The sequence below is a fragment of the Ambystoma mexicanum genome, chromosome 1q (assembly GCF_040938575.1).
Source record: "Ambystoma mexicanum isolate Mex_15411 chromosome 1q, UKY_AmexF1_1, whole genome shotgun sequence".
Taxonomy (NCBI): Eukaryota; Metazoa; Chordata; class Amphibia; order Caudata; family Ambystomatidae; genus Ambystoma; species Ambystoma mexicanum.
Genome location: NC_090922.1, coordinates 505,044,404 through 505,059,039, shown reverse-complemented (window position 1 = coordinate 505,059,039; position 14,636 = coordinate 505,044,404). Strand labels below are relative to the sequence as shown.

The 14,636-nt window shown below is 52.4% G+C and overlaps 1 protein-coding gene across 1 annotated transcript in view; it reads left to right on the top strand.

Moving 5' to 3' along the window:
• XRCC1 (X-ray repair cross complementing 1) overlaps nt 1-14,636 on the top strand; it is a 795,788-nt gene that overhangs the window by 237,687 nt on the left and 543,465 nt on the right. The gene's annotated exons all lie outside the window — the stretch shown is intronic.

The following is a 14,636-nucleotide window of genomic DNA, read 5'->3' as shown; positions in this document are numbered from 1 at the left end:
AGTCGTTCATGTGGCATCGCAACCTTCGTGTCACATTTTGGTTGTGTGGTATCGTTTACCGAGGTGTCTTCTATAGTTAGATCTGGCTTTCCATTTACTGCGGTTTTGTTGGTGTTTGGTTGGTAGAGAGCGTGTAGATTTAAAGACGGTGGTGGTAGTTCTTGATGTTCTTTGTGACTTCGTGAGTCAGCATCTATTGGTTGAGTCTCGTTGGATGGTTGAGTAGAGGGGTTTCCTGGTCCTGTAGGTGCTAGACCAGGGTCCTTATCAGTGTCAGTGCCTTGAATAGCATGATGTTCAGTTGTGGCATTGGTGCTATGTATTTGTGCTTGTATGTTAGTCTGATTCTGAGAGCCTTGCTGATCGTTGATTTGTCTATTTAGATCTGAGGTTGTAGGATCAGTTTTTATTTTCGGAAGGTCATCTGGGATGGGGCGTGCTCGATATCCAGGTCTGCTTTCTGTTGATGGTGGTTCAGGATGGGTTTTGTTGTCTGAGCTCTACAAAGTGATTGTTCCAAAGTTAATTGCGAGGAATCTAGGGCAGACATAGCAGCTGTGTTGAGTCTAGTTCTTAGTCTTGTTTTAGGGCATACACCAGATTGCTGTTTGGGTCCAGTTATTGACATTTCTCCTTTGTTTGTCTAGGGTCTGTTTCAATGTCCGTCGGACAGGCCCTATCAGGATCCAAGGCGCTGAGCGTGTCACAGTTGCACTTTTGAAGTTGAAGAGATTCCTTTAGGTCTCCTGGGTGGAGAAGGAGAGTGTTTATTGATGCTGCAATGTAGAATCCTAAGGCGATATTCTTTCTGGGTTCTTGGAGGAAGCTGTATTATAGAAGTTTCGGTTAGGATCCAAGGGGTAATCCCTTTCGGTCTCCTAAGTAGAGGGCTTTGCAGAGGATCTGTTGTGACCCAAGGGACTTGTCCTTTCGGTCTCACAGCAGATGTGTTCGATTGGTGAGAGGTTCGAAGGTTGATGTTACAGTTACAAGCTACAGGATCCAAGGGACAAGCCCTTTCAGTCTCCTGCCCAGAGGGCTTTAGAGAGACTCTGTTGAGATCCTAGGGACGAACCCTTCCGATCTCTCAGCAGAGGTGGTCGCTTAGTAAGAAGCGATGATGTTGAGACTGCAGGCTACAAGGTCCAAGGGGTAGGCCCTCCCGGTCTCCTGTAAGGTGGACGTTGAGGAAGCTCTGCTGAGATCCAAGGGGCAAGCCCTTTCGGTCTCTCGGCAGGTGTAGTCGTTGAGTATCAGTCTCTTTGTGGGGTATTGTTTCCCAAATGCAGGTCCTTCTCGTTTCCTGAAAGTGTATTGTCTTGGCTGTATGTGGATCTGAGTGCCACGCTCCTACAGCTTTGTGTCGGAGGTGGTCCTAGTTCTTCTGCAGAACTGGACCGGTTTGCACACAGGGTTGGATCTTGTTCTGGGTGATTTGTGTTCTTAGTGAGACACTGGTGAGTCAGTGCTTGTAGGATCCGTCTGCATTTGTTGTGCTTTTGGTGTTTGGTGGTTTAGCTGTGTTTTGCAAGAGTTGAGGTAGCAGCTGGACTTGTGAGTGTATTCCGGAAAAACGCAGGCTTATCCTGAAGACTGGTTGTTTGTTGATATAGCTGGAGACTGATGGTGCGAGCAAAGAAGTCCAACTTTTCAGATCACGTGGGCCGTTGCTCTCGGTGTGGTCCTCGAGCGGCATGGGTGGGTGGAATGCAGTCCGGGAATGAGGGTGATGTGTGCCAAGAAATTTACTCGAGTGGAGGTTGAAAGGTTGGGCACAGAGGTGGGGACCAGGCAATGCGGGCAGAGAGAATGGTCTCCTAGGGCAGAGAAACAGCGCTCACAGCGCGGTCCACGAACAGTCTGGCAGTGAGGAAGCGGAAGGGAGGAGGGGGTGGACAGTGTCTTCCTGGTGGGGGTGGTGAAGGACGAAGAGAGCAGGTGGCTCTGTCAAGTGTTGGGATAGAAACGGCAGCACAGGGAAGCCGCAGACACTGGAGGGAAAGGCGTCTGGCTGGGGAGCTGAGACACTGTTGTTGCAGTGCTTGGTAAACGGAGGCTTCCTAGTTGAGTCGCGGGGGAGCGAGGAGATCTTGTCGGTCCACCAGATAAGTTCAGGGAGGTGGCCACGAGGCGTGAAGGCGGATGCCAGAGACCCCCAGCGGGCAGCTGAAGAGGCACGCCCCAGTGCCTGGCGCAGTCCACAGGTAGGAGGAGGAAGGCACAGAGGGGGCTGCAGGTGTCCGCCGGAGCACATGCCGTGGGAGGGGAGGGAGCGGTGCGGGGTGAGGAGAATGATTGGACGAACAGGGGGGAGGGAGGGAGGGTTTATCACTCACCGCAAGGCGAAAGATGTGGTTGTGTGCTGTGCGAAGCCAGTCAGCAGGGGTTTTCTTTCACGAGAATCCTTTACAGCAATGTCCAAGCAGGGTATTGCAGCGCCGCGCAGCCTGCAGAGCCTAAAGACCGAAAGACTCTGCCGCAGACTCTGCGGCCTTTCCGCGGCCTTTCCGCGGCTTGCTGGGTATTTTGAAGGAGGCAGCAATGGTAATAGAAAGAGGACAAGAGGCCAAGAGGGATTTCAATTCCTCACAAAGTTCAGGAGCAAACCGCTGTAGAGTCTTGTCACAACCACAGACCGAAAGACACTACAGCAGACACAGCGGAAAATGTTATGCTTGTGGGTCAACTGACAATGTGAAATGGGATCCCAGATGCAAGGGTAAACCTTCAGCGGTCCATGCTGCCTCCTTAGCCTTCACCACAGAGGGAGAAGTACATAAGGCAAGTGGAAACTTTCAACTACTGGCTGAAGACCCCATTTGAGTCTCTGCCAGTGTTTCTTTACTGTCCCTGGGTCTGTCGGAACAGCAGAATTTAGATGTCTATAATTCTTTTCTAGATAACACAAAAGAATATTACAAGGACAGTGTACTTGTAAATGGTCAGGAGACCCCTGCCATTAAAGACACTGGTGCCAGCATTACAGTGGTGGATGAAACCTTTTTCAAACCTGACTAAGCTTGCTGGAGGCCCTGTCCAACTGCTTCCAAGACTACCAGCTATCATCCAGGGCAACAGCATGACTGTCAGAATACCTGTTAGTGTACAAAGTGAGGTGCCTGGGAGAGTCCTGCTGGGGAATGACTTTGACTCTTGGAGTTGTATCAAGCACCCCCAGGCCTCCCAGTAAAAGGAAATGGGAACAGACAAAGAAGGCCAGAGACTAAAACTTGGAGGACTCTTAAGAGGTTGTTACAGGAGAACCTATGACACCAAGTCCACAGGAATGCCAACTTCTATTTCCAGGAAAAAGAAGACAAAGTGGAAACCCAAGGTCTCGGGAAACAAGATGGATAGCACTCCTGTGCATCCAACAAGGATACCCCCGAGAGGACTGTCCAAAGTCACGCCTGTGACTTCTCCACCAGCTGAGGCTGAGTGTGAGAAACAACCAGGAGAGGTTGAATCAGCTGCTGAAGAATCAGAGCTGGAAGACCTTCCCCTGTTGGAAATATGGATCCTAAAGGCCACCCTGAGCTGCAGTCTTTACTGGCAGAAGGTGGCCCCTGTAGGGCAGACTGCAGCAGAGCTCAAAGAGAGTGTCCTACTCTTGAAGGACTTTGCCAACAGGCAGCTTCCCAGCTGGACGGGCAAGAGCTTGGAAAGCACAGGTTGTACTGGGAGGATGGCCTCTTCTACAGTGAACCCATTGAGTCTATTCCAGGGGACTACAGAAGACTTGTAGTGCCTCAGGAAATGAGACACCAGTTCTTACAGTTAGCCCATGAGATTCCTTTGACTGGTCACTTACGTTTTAAGAAGACCAAGGAAAGGATTTCTCTATATTTCTACTGGACTAAGTTGGGGTCTGATGTAGATAAATTCTGTAGGAGCTGTCACACTTGTCAGACATCTGGCAAGAGTGGAGCCAAGAATGTGGCACCATTGGTGCCTCTCCCAGTGGTGGGAGTCCCTTTTGAGAGGGTAGGAATCAACATTGTTGGTCCCTTACAACCTCCAACCTCTTCAGGCAATTGATTTATATTCGTTGTAGTAGACCATGTTACTAGGTATCCTGAAGCTATATCTATGAGGACTGTTACAGCTCAGGCTGTTGCTAAGGCCCTACTTAGTATTTTTACCAGGGTAGGTTTTCCTAAAGAAGTCATCTCTGACAGGGGATCACATTTTATGTCCCACTACATGCAGGCCATGTGGAAAAACTAAAGAGTGACTTACAAATTCTCAACTGCCTACCACCCCTAGACTAATGGATTGGTAGAGAGGTTTAACCAAACTATGAAGAGCATGATAGGTGCCTTAGAAGAACCCCTTAGAAGAAAGTGGGACCTTCTACTGCCATGCCTTCTCTTTGCTTATAGAGAAGTCCCTCAGGAGGGAGTTGGATTTTGTCCCTTTGAGCTCCTCTATGGTCATCCAGTTAGAGGTCCATTGGCCCTAATTAAGGAGGGGTTGGAGAGTGCTCCTTCCCCCAAGCCAGTGGGAGTCACTGACTGTGTGTTAGGTCTCCGAAGGAGAATGACACACATGATGACAGAAGCATCTGATAACTTGAAAGCATATCAGGCTCTGGTGAAGCATTGGCATGACCAGAAGGCGAACATGGTTGAGTTTACTCAAGACCAGCTAGTTCTAGTTATGGTACCTACAAGGCAGAAGGCCTTACAGGACAAATGGATTGGACCCTTCAAGGTTGTGGGAACATTTGCAGAGGTCAATTATTTGGTTGAGGCCCCCAGGGTCTTTCACACCAACCGTCTAAAAGCCCATGTTTCTAGACCAGAAGTGGGAGCTTTGCTTCTAGCCTCTGCTCAGGAGGAGCGTGAACCTCTGCCCGACCTCCTCAGGAGACTACCTTTAGATGGGAAGATAGGAGTTAATCTCTCTCTCTCTCTCTCTCTCTCTGTCTCTTCTAATCTGACACTGGAACAACAAGAGTGCAAATCTCTGTTAAATCAGTTTGCCCCTCTGTTTTCACTATCACCATGCCTGACCCCTTGGGGCCAGCATAATATTCTCACTGGTGACCGTTTACCAGTTAAAAGAAGAGGTTACAGGATTCAGACCATGGAAGAACCCACATAAAGGAAGAGGTCAACGAGATGCTTGGTCTCGGGGTAATAGAGCCATCTACAAGTGCATGGTCTAGTCCAGTTTTGCTAGTACCAAAGGCAGGATCCAAGGAGTTGAGATTCTGTGTGGCCTATAGAGCTCTAAATGCAGTCACAAAGACTGATGCCCATCCTTTCTCTAGGACAGATGAGCTGGTGGACAAACTTGGTTCAGCCAAGTACCTCAGTACATTTGACCTAACCTCTGGCTGTTGGTAAATGCCTCTGACAGACCATGCCAAGGAGAAAACTGCATTTTCTACCCCAGCAGGCCTCTACCAGTTTAAGGTTATGTCCTTTGGATTAAGAAAATGCACCTGCTACAGTCCAAAGGATGGTTAATCAAGTTCTGAATGGGATGAAGGACTTCTGCATGCCATACTTGGATGACATTGCAGTGTTCAGCCCTACTTTGAAAGAACATGTTGACCACTTAGCATATGTATTGCAGGCTCTTGAGCAGGCCCATCTGACCACAAAGACAAGTAAATGTCAAATTGGTCAGAGCAAAGTGGTCTACCTTGGACATGAGGCAGGAAGAGATGGAATAAGGCCATTGCCTAGCAAAGTACAAGCTGTACAAGAATGGGCCACCCCTACTACTCAAACCAAAGTGAGAGCCTTTCTAGGTCTCACTGGTTATTATACGAACATCATAAAGAACTATGGGTCCATAGCCTCTCCCTCGAATGTGGTCTCCTCACCCAAATTCCCCAAAAAGGTCAGGTGGAATGAGGAGTGCACTAAGGCTTTTGAAGGACTCAAGAAAGCCCCTTGTCAAGCTCCAGTCTTAAGAGCTCCTGACTACAGCCAAACCTTCACTGTGTAGACAGATGCTTCCAATACAGGTATACGTGCAGTTCTGAGTCAGCTGGATGAGAAAGGCAGGGAACACCCTATCTGCTTCATCAGCAGAAAGCTGAAGGAACCTGACACAAGGTGGGCAACTATAGAATGTGAGTGTTTTGCCATTGTGTGGTCTCTGAAAAAGTTTAGACCATACTTGCATGGATCTACTTTGTGATTCAGACAGACCATCAACCCTTGAGATGGTTAATGCAGATGAAGGGAGAAAATCCTAAATTGTTTACATGGTCAATCAGCCTACAGGGGTTTCATTTTACTATTGAACACAGGTCTGGGTGTAATCACCAAAATGCTGATGGTCTCTCCAGGATGTATGACCGACTGGAGTAAGGAGATTCATCCATGAGTGGATTAAATTCCTCCTGTCCCTTATTCTGGGGGGGACGAGTGTTGGGGAGAATTCTCAATTTGCGAATTCCCTTCACGTTAGAGACCCCTAGCAACTTTGCTGTATTTTGAGGACTTGATTTTACATGGTCAATCAGCCTACAGGGGTTTCATTTTACTATTGAACACAGGTCTGGGTGTAATCACTAAAATGCTGATGGTCTCTCCAGGATGTATGACCGACTGGAGTAAGGAGATTCATCCATGAGTGGATTAAATTCCTCCTGTCCCTTATTCTGGGGTGGACGAGTGTTGGGGAGAATTCTCAATTTGCTAATTCCCTTCACGTTAGAGACCCCCAGCAACTTTGCTGTATTTTGAGGACTTGATTTTTTTTTTACCAGAGAGAGTGTTAGCCTTTTTTCCCACTCTCTCATGTATTTTGATGTGTGTTTTACTCTTTTGTTCTTTGGTTATGGAGTTTTAGACAACTCCATAGGCGTCATCTTTTCATTTTTGTCACACAGCACCCTCAGTGCAGTGACACAGGGAAGCCTTTTAGGCTTTCCCAAGGTTTAAATACCTTCTCTGGGGTAAACTACAGTTTCCCAGAGTAAGTATAGTGAAATTGACTTTACTAGTCTTTTAAATTCCTAGACCCAGCACACCCTATCTTACAATAGAGTGCTGGAGGGGTTACCTAGTATCCCCTATGTCTAGATACTCATGTGGCAGTCAAATGCTATGGTTTGTTCTTAGAATGGCTGGTGGCAGTGGTTTTACAACAAACTACCATGATTTTTCCCGACCGCAAACTATTTGTAGCTCCGGTCACGTTAAATCGAGGGAGCCATGTTTTTCAAGATGGTGTCTGAGCCCCCTTTGTTTAAACAGGCCCCGGTCTTCTTTTTTCGGCATTTCTTTGTGGAAATGTCCTTCTAGAGTTTGTCTCTGCGCGCCAAACCAGGTTTGGTCCCTTTGTTCCATCGCCTTTGGCGGGCTTCAGGAGTGAAGACTGCCTCTGGTGCCCGAGTGTCTGGGGTGGGCAGGAAGTGACGGAGGTGCCCGAAACTCCCTATGCTTAGTCTCCTAGGAGACCCGAATGCACTCTGGTGTGATTGGCTGGCTGACTGTCTGGCAATGAACGCAAGCAGGCTATTTGTGAGGAAGATTTGGGATACAGCTCAAATCATGAGGTGTTCCACGTTTTTGCGTCGGATTTAACCAACCTTCCCCGAACCAAAGCCCCCCCCACCCCCTGGCCCTTTCTGGTCACAGCATCCTGGAAAGCACAGTGAGGTACCCTCTAAAAATGTTTACTGCACACACAGACCGCAGGATAAAGAGGAACACGCCTGATTACTCAATCCATCAGTCCGTTTGCCTACTCTTACAGCTCACTCAGAGACGTCAGCTGGAGCATTGAATGGGGCACTAAAAAGTGAACGCACAGGGAATCTGGACAAGTTTACTTCCTGCATGTCCAACACGACTGTTCTGTGCCACTCAGCACTACTGGCATAGAGCTTCCCATGAGAAAGTACTACAGGGGCAGCCCGAGATGAGAGCAGTATCCCAAGGGGGCGTTTTCATGTGAGAACACTTTGAGGACCCCTGTGGGGTCTTCTACCTCGCCCTGAAGAAGGCGACCATTACGAGTATCCATGAACTGCATTCATTTTCCCTTGACTGTTGTTTATTTGCCGCCGAAATTCTCACTGAGCAAGGGGGAATCCATAAAATAGTTTTTAGGCTGACAACCTTTGGACTCTCAGGAGACACTTCCAGCACATACCTACTGGATCTACCCAGTTTACCCCCTCCAGTGTCGGCAAAGTGTCTTTGTGTGAAAATAGTCAACAGAGACCACTGTTCGTTCTAGAGAATGGAATATAGAATGTTTGTGAACCTTTAGGTAGAATCATTGTCAGTTGGATTACCTGGTGGCATAACATATGCAGAACTCCCATTTAGTCGGTAGATGTGAATATTGTCTGCATTCTATATCCTATGTATGTTCTCTGTGATTTTTGCAACAGCGAACCTCTCTAGTTAATACCTATGGGTCGAAACTCAAGTGCTTTTTTGAATCATTGTTTGTGAATCTTAACTGTCATGTTTTTGTAACCGTGTCCAATTTGACACAGTTCTCCAGCATGGGGTCTGGCATGGATTCACATGCTCATGAATATTCCCCGTCGTCAGGCTGGGAATCCTCGGTAAAGAAAAAACCAGTATCAGTTTCGTTTCTGATCTGTCTTTCGTAGTAATAACCAATCACTGGTCTCTGCGTCATACTGACCACAGCCAATGACTGCCCTCTACCTAAGCACCGCCTCTGGCAGCCATCTTCAGATTTTTACCGCACGTTCATGTGTTGGGATCCTCGTGCTATTGCTCTCGAGCGTTAGTGCTATTTTTTCACATTTTTTCTCAAAAAACTTCGTTTTTTCGGTCAAAAGAGCCTCAAGCTCCACCGACTCTCCATCCGATCAACGGGGACCCGTGTCGGATTCGTCTGCGCCCCTCAAGGGTGAAGATCTCGTCGAGCTACGCTTTTGGAGGAATCCAGAAGTTTCTCAGGCCCGGACATGGCCCAGGAGAAGGGAAGCTCGACGCCCGGAAAGCTGTTCAGGATCTGCCCTGGATGCCAGCTGCAGAACGTCTTTAAGGAGGACGAACACTCCTTTTGTCTCTACTGCTTACATGAGGACAAGACGCACGTGGAGAAGGACTGTGCGTTTTGCGGCAATATGTCGGAGCGGACCATGAAGGACCGCCACCAACGTCTCGCCAACTGGCTGGAAGGGAAGAGCCCGTCAGGCGAGAAGAAGAGGAAGAAATCCGAGCGGTCTTCTAAGACCTTTGAGGACGACCCGGCGACGGGGGTCCAACACAAGGCCAAGCACCGCGAGTCCGCTGGCACCGGGAATGCCGAACGGTCGTGCTCTACGGGCGCCAGGCAGGGCGCACCCTCCCCGGCACCTTCAGCCACGAGCCAACGCTCTGGGTCGGGTAAGAGGAAGGGCGAGCACCCGGCGAAGCTCCTGGAGAGGCCCTGGTCGAGCTCGAAGGCCCCATCGGAGGGGGAGCGAGGCAGTGTCCCCCCCCCCTCAAGGATAAGGCGGTGAGCGCACCTAAGGTGGTGAAGGCCTTAATCCATCCGGCCAAGCCCTCTATCGATACTGTCGCGGCGGCCCTGGCTCAGCCTGTGGAGGCTACACCAGTGGTGGCGACCTCGGGACTCAGAGTCTCCCTGCCACCTCGGAGGGAGTCCTCTTTTGTGCCCATCGATAGGACCCCCGTGAAACCCCCGGCGGGGAAGAAAAAGGGGGGGGGGCAGGGCGTCGTCGTAGATTCGGCCTCAACCTCAGAGGAAGAGCTGATTGAGGTCTTAAGCCACGGCCTTGGCGTGGAAGAAGACCGGCCCGTCGGGATGGATCCCGACGCAGGTGACGACGACATCGTCGAACGTGCCGAGGGGGATCACTGATCGCCCGTCGGATTACCCTCTGCCAGTGCCGCAAGACAACTGGGCGGCCATTTTGTTGGCTATACAGTCCTTATGTTCAGAGATAAGGACGAGACTACCGTTGACGACGGAGGATCCTCTCCCGTCGGGGGATCCTGAACCGGGACCTTCTGGTGCTCCCCCGCCCAAGAAAAGGATTCACCCTCCACCTCCTTTTCAGCCGTCACGCCCCGTCCAGTCCTCCTCCCCGTCCACCCGAGGGGATGATACGGGGACTGACACGGCAGCGACGGGTACGGACGACGAGGTATACGACGAGGATCTACCGTCGTCACCTCCCACCAGGGTTTCTCCGCCGGACGAGATTGGATCGTTCCACTCCATGATCGCCAGGGCATCCGAGCTTTTCCAACTCTGCCCTGAGGAGAAGAAAAAGGAAGGACGGTCCTCGCGGTGCCTCTACTGGACGACATTTGGGATGAGGGCCTCGCCCTCCTCAAGAACCCTTCCACGACGCCAGCTAGAAGAGACCGGTACGAGAAGAAGTACCGGGTCCCGGACGCGGCCTCCCTGTGCCTCCGGGCGGCCCCCCTGTGCCTCCGGGCGCAGCCTACCCCGGACTCCGTCGTCTCCGCGGCGGCCAGGAAGAAAGTGGGGGGGGGGGGGTGCGGCCTCCACATCGACTTCCCCACCGGACAGCGAGGGAAAGAAATTGGACGCTATGGGACGCAGGGTCATCTCGTCTGCAGCGACGACGATTAAAGCGGCCAACGCCTTGGCTATCGTGGCCCGCTACGACAGGGAGCTATGGTACAAACTGGCTCCCCTGCTGGACTTCCTACCGGACGACAAGAGGGCGGATGCCCTGGAGATCCTACTGGAAGGCGAGGTGGCGTCGGACCACGCCATCACTATTGCGACGGACATCGCCGACACTGGGTTTTGCCAGTTGGGCAACGGCGTGTGCCTTAGGCGGCGTGGATGGCTCAAGGCTACGGACTTCCGTCAAGACGTTCAGACCAGAGTCCTGGACATGCCGTTCGATGGGAACAACCTGTTTGGGAAAACAGTGGACGATTCCCTTCAGGCCATTAAAGCGGACACTGAGACGGCCTGGGCCCTTGGGGTTCTGCAGCAACGACGGACGCCCTTTCGGAGCAGCGGAGGCAAGGGCGCCTCCAAAGGTTCCAGCGGCGGTTTCTCCACCTACCGTCAAGCGGCCCGCTCGTCTCAGGAGGCCTACAGAGGACGAGGCAAGTCTGGCGGACCCCGCCGTCGTCGCCAAGGAGGTCAAGGCGGCAAAGCCTCGTCGAAACAGGATTGAACCGGCCGTGGGGTCGGGCCCCCACCGAAGCACCCCGGTGGGAGGCCGGCTGGCGAGCTTCGTCAGCGTGTGGGAGTCCATCTCCACCGACCATTGGGTGCTGGACGCCTTAGCCCGGGGCCACGCGCTCGAGTTTCAAAGAAGGTGCCCGCGCGTCCCCCCCGTGGCCAGGAAAGAGCTTCACGTCCCTCAGCTTCTCCTGGAGGTAAAGGCGATGCTCAGGAAGGGCGTCATCAAACTCGTCCCAAAGAGTCTTCGGGGCTCCGGAGTTTACTCGAGATACTTCCTCGTGAAGAAGAAGACGGGAGGATGGCGCCCCATCCTAGACCTGCGACGTCTGAACAAGTTCATCAAGGCGCAGAAGTTCCGGATGGTCACCCTCCAGCACGTCCTGGGGCAGCTGGAGGAAGGAGACTTCCTGTCGTCGTTGGATTTGGAGGATGCCTACTTCCACATTCCCATCCTAAAGGGGCACCGAAAATTCCTCAGGTTTGTGGTCCAAGGGCGTCACTACCAGTTCAAAGCCCTCCCCTTCGGACTACGGTCGGCACCCAGGGTATTTACCAAGTGCCTTGCACCGGTGGCGGCGCAACTGCGCCGCAAGGGGATCCACGTCTACCCCTACCTGGACGACTGGCTCATCCGAGCCAAGACGAGGGAGCTCGCCGTGGAGCACACGGCAAGGACCGTCCAACTTCTCACGGACCTGGGATTCTCCGTGAACTACGCCAAGTCCCACCTGGTACCTGCGCAAAACGCACTGTTTCTGGGAGCGAAGCTCGACACAGTGTCCCTTCTGGCCTCCCCGTCGGAGGAAAGGACCAGGTCCGTCCTGGGCAAGGTACAGCGGATGTTGGTTTCCGACGCGGCCAAGGTGAGGTCCATCAAGTCCCTCCTCGGAATGATGTCTTCTTGCATCTACCTCATTCCCATGTGCAGGCTCCGGATGCGCCCGTTGCAGGAGTTCCTGGACGCGTGCTGGATCCAAACGACGGGCGGCTTCGAGGAGAGGATCACACTCGACGAGAGTTTCCGCCGAGCGGTCCGGTTGTGGGGCACCCGCACGCATCTGTCGGTGGGCATGGACTTCCAGACCCCAGACCACCAGGAGACAGTGACCACGGATGCCTCCCTGGAAGGGTGGGGAGCGCACACCGAAAATCTGCACGCGAGAGGCCTCTGGCTCCCGACGGAGAAGTCCCTCCATATCAACGTCCTGGAGCTCCGTGCAGTGTTCTGGGCCCTCAGGTCCTTCCTTCCGTCCCTCAAGGGCAAGGTGGTGAGGATCTTCACCGACAACACCACCACCATGTTTTACATCAGGAAACAGGGCGGAACCAGGTCCCCAGCACTGTCCAAGGAGGTGCAGGACCTGTGGCATTGGGCAGTCGCCCAAAGGATGTTTCTGGTGCCGTTTCATCTGGCAGGGATAAAAAACACCATCGCCGACTCACTCAGCAGGGAGCTGCGCTCGTGCCACGAGTGGGAACTACGGCAGGATCTAGTGGATCGCCTTTTCCGACAGTGGGGCACACCCCAGATCGACCTGTTCGCGACGGCGACGAACTCCAAGTGCCGGAGGTTCGCCAGCAGGTTTCCCCAGGCGAGGAGCATGGGCGATGCTTTCACGTTCCCCTGGGAGGGCCTGTTCCTCTACGCGTTCCCTCCTTTGCCACTGCTAATCCGCCTCGTCAACCAGCTCAAGAGGTCACGGTGCAGGATGATCCTCGTCGCACCTGCGTGGCCGAGGCAGATATGGTTCCCAGACTTTCTGGACTTGTCAGCGTCCCCGCCAATCAAGCTGCCGGTGGACGCGGATCTACTCTCCAGGGAAGGAGGCACCATCCTCCACCACGACCCGAAATCGCTGAACTTGCAGGCCTGGCTCCTGCAGCGCTAGAGTTTGGAGGATACGACATACCGGCCGACTGCAGAGAGGTTCTTGCAAAGGCCAGGGCGTCCTCGACTCTTAAATGCTACGGACACAAATGGAAGAGGTTCTCTGTCTGGTGCCACGCACAGAAGATTAACCCTCTACGGATTCCGGCTCCCCAGGTACTGCCGTACCTGTTGACGCTGGCCAAAGCTGGACTGGCACACGCGTCCATCAAGATTCATCTTGCTGCGATCTCCCGATACACCAGAACCACGGGCCGGACGTCCCTGTGGTCTCATCGTCTGGTGAAACAGTTCATGAAGGGACTGTTCAGATCGTTCCCGCCGGTGAAGGCGCCGGCCCCTGCGTGGGAGCTCAACGTGGTGCTGACCAAGCTCATGGGACCTCCGTTCGAGCCTCTGCACTCGGCCCCGTTGAAGTTTCTGTCGTGGAAAACAGCGTTTCTTGTGGCCATCACCTCCGCACGACGGGTGGGAGAGATCCAGGCCCTTTCCTGCAAGGCCCCGTACTTGACTTTTCACGACACAAGGGTAGTGCTCAGGACGCACCCCTCCTTCATGCCCAAGGTACCGTCGGACTTCCATCTCAACGAACCCTTGGTGTTGCCTGTGTTCTTCCCGTCGCCTTCGTCGCCGGCTGAGAGGACTTTGCACTCGCTGGATGTGGCTAGAGCGCTGAAGTTCTACGTGGACCGCACGAAGTGTTTTCGGAAGACGTCACAACTCTTTGTGAACTTTGGACCTGTCAATCAGGGGAAGGCTCTCTCGAAGGCTTCCATTTCCAGATGGCTCTCCGGCTGTATCATGTACTGTCATCGGTTGGCAAACCGACCGCTGCCTGGCCGTCCGAGAGCCCATTCCACCAGAGCGATCGCAGCTACCACAGCGTTCCTTTCTGGTGTGCCCCTGTTGGACATATGCAGGGCTGCTACGTGGAGGTCGACGCACACCTTCACGAAATTCTACTGCGTCGATCGGGATTCCAGGGAGGAGTCCAGGGTCGGCCAAGCAGTGCTGCGCAACCTGTTCGCCTGAGGTGAGCCTGGTGAGGAGGTAAGATGCTTAATGTTGAGTTTGATGTAATGCTTAATGTTGAGCCTTTGCCACCTCCCGTGGTTGTGCATGTGTGTACTGCTATGTATTCTTTATTCATGAGCATGTGAATCCATGCCAGACCCCATGCTGGAGAAGGAACAAGTTACTTACCTGTAACTGTTGTTCTCCAGCATGGGTCTGGCATGGATTCACATGCGAACCCTCCCGCCTACCCCTCTGCGGCTCTTCACTTGGTCATACTGCCACTTCACGTGCTTCCAAATCTGAAGATGGCTGCCAGAGGTGGTGCTTAGGTAGAGGGCAGTCATTGGCTGTGGTCAGTATGACGCAGAGACCAGTGATTGGTTATTACTACGAAAGACAGATCAGAAACGAAACTGATACTGGTTTTTTCTTTACCGAGGATCCCCAGCCTGACGATGGGGAATATTCATGAGCATGTGAATCCATGCCAGACCCATGCTGGAGAACAACAGTTACAGGTAAGTAACTTGTTCCTTTCTCTTGTTTGTTTTATATGAGTACTTTTCACAATAGTTCTTTTTCATTATGACTTCTTTGG